This window comes from Otolemur garnettii, unplaced genomic scaffold (genome assembly GCF_000181295.1).
Source record: "Otolemur garnettii isolate 467f Iridium unplaced genomic scaffold, OtoGar3 scaffold00062, whole genome shotgun sequence".
Classification (NCBI taxonomy): domain Eukaryota; kingdom Metazoa; phylum Chordata; class Mammalia; order Primates; family Galagidae; genus Otolemur; species Otolemur garnettii.
The window spans coordinates 1,027,679-1,030,287 of record NW_003852457.1 but is presented as its reverse complement, the minus strand read 5'-3'; positions in this window follow the sequence as shown (position 1 = coordinate 1,030,287).

Sequence of the window (2,609 nt, the reverse complement as noted above, 5' to 3'; positions counted from 1 at the left end):
GTCTATGTGGCTGGTGCCCTAGCTGCTGAGTTACAGGCGCCAGGCCCAGTATGTAGCATTTGAATCTAAATTTTTTCTTTGAGGCAGAGTTTCACTGTTGCCTCAGGTTAGAGTGCCCTGGCCTCAGCCTAGCTCACAGCAACCTCAAACTCATGGGTTCACCCCATCCTCCTGCCTCAGTCTCCTTAGTAGCTGTGTCTACAGATGCCTGCTACTACACCTGGATAATTTTTCTATTTTTAGTCTCACTCTTGCTCAGGCTGGTCTCAAACTCCTGACTTTAAGTGATTCTCCCACCTCAGCCTCCCAGCATGCTGGGATATAGACTTGAGGCATAGTGCCCGGCCAAGTCTAATTTTTATGTTTAACATAAGGCATTTGAGATTAATCCATGTGGTTGCAGGTTGCCAGTAGTCCATCCTTATTGCTTAGGAGCATAGTATGGACACACCAGTTTTTCCATTCCCTAATTACATAGCTAATTATTTAGCATGTTTCCAGTTGAAGAGATGAGATCTCACTTCATAATCCATGCTGGATCATAGCTCACTGTAGCCTCCAACTCCTGGGCTCAAAACAGTCCTCCTGTCTCAGCCACCCCAAAACAGTCCTCCTGTCTCAGCCGCCCCAGTAGCTGGGACTATAGGTGTGTACTATCACACCTGGCTAGCTTTATATTTTTGGTAGAGAGGGGAGTTCACTATTTTGTCCAGGCTGGGTTCAGACTCTGGTACTCAGCCAATCTTCCTGCCGTCATCTCCCCACCATGCCTGGCTTCTGTCTAGTTTTGATGATTATAAATAAAGCCCTATCAGCATTTGTACACAGGTTTTATCTGAGTATAAGATTTGATTTCACTTGGGTATATATTTATGAGTGGAGCTGTATATTACACATTACATTTTTTTTTTTTTTTTGGAGACAGAATCTCACTATGTCACCCTCGGTAGAGTACTGTGACATCACAACTCCAGGCAAACAGCAACCGCCAGCTCTTGGGCTTAAGTGATTCTCTTGCCTCAGCCTCCCAAGTAGCTGGGACTACAGTTGCCTGCCACAATGCCCAGCTATTGGCTATTTTTGGTTGTAGTTGTTGTTTGGCAGGCCAGGCTGGATTTGAACCCACCAGTTCTGGTGTATGTGGCTAGCGCCCTAGCCACTGTTCTAGGCGCCGAGCCTACACGTTGATTGCATGTTATACACATTGGTAAGAAGTGCCAGTCTTTTATCCAAAGTGATGGTGCTATACTGCATTCTTGTCAGCAGTGAATTGATTCCAGTTGCACTGCAAAACTTTGGTTCAGTGTTTGTTGAGTTTTGAATTTTCTGTATTATGAATACTGTTCCTTTGCCAGATACGTCTTTCTGTTCTCTTAGTAGCATCTTCTAAAGATCAGGTCTCAATATGGGGGAAGTACAGTTTATCAATTTTTTCTTTCATGGATCATGCTTTTTGTGTCATAGCTTAATAACTCATCACCAGAAAACAAAACAAAACAAAAAAAACCTCATCACCAGATCCAGTCACAAAGGTCTCCTGTGCCATTCTCTTTCAGGGGCTGTGCTTGGCCTCCAGTGCCTGTGCCTAAAGCATTGTGATGTTGTTTAGCAACCCCCAGGAAAATATTAATCCTCCACAAGCACTTCATATCCAATCACTTAGGGAGCACTGACCTTTTTGTTTCCTCCTTAAACACGTTAGACTGTGCGGTGGCTTCCTAACTGGTTTCCTGCCATGTTGCATACTGCGGTTAGATCATCAAAATGACTTTATGAAGGTTAGTTTCCTTTTCCTGGTTAGAAGTGTTAGAAATAGCTGATATTTTTAGTAGCCAGTGGGGGCTGAGCCCTGTCTATGTGCGTTACATATATTTTCATTGAATCCTCACAACTTGCAAAGTAAACAACCACATTTTACAGAGAAGGGAATGGAATCCCAGAGTAAGGACATGGTGGAACTGGGATTCAGAGCACAGGCTAAACTCTTCACTGGTTCATGTGGCTTTGAAAAGTGCAGTCTGAGCAGTGCCTGCTTGGCGTTCAAGGTCTTTGATGGTGATCTTACTCTGTATCCCGCAACATCACCTCTGTTGACGGTGACCTTCCTCTGTATCCTGCATTACCCTTCCTTTCCTACAGACAGGGTTGATCCTATATGGGCGGAAACATTCATCTCACATCCTCTGATGAAAGAGTAATTATTTGGAGTCCTTTGTTCATTCATACAGCTCTTATTAGCATCAGATCATGAGTGCTTCTGGCCATTTAATAAATGGTGTAGAAATGGCAAGAATACGACAAAGGCAGGCTGTGAAGAATACAATGTGGAGGAGCTCATCAGTTAATGCACATTCTTCCATTTTTGACTCGTGCTGTCTTGGGCAGTGGGCGCAAAATTGCTTTGTGTTTTAGATACTAAGAAGTAGTACAGGGTTTTAGGTACATTAAGAACGAAGCATGGAGGCTCGGCACCTGTGGCTCAAGCAGCTAAGGCGCCAGCCACATACACGTAAGGTGGCGGGTTCGAATCCCCAGCCCGGGCCCGCCAAACAACGATGGCTGCAACCAAAAAATGGCCAGGCATTGTGGCGGGCGCCTGTAGTCCCAGC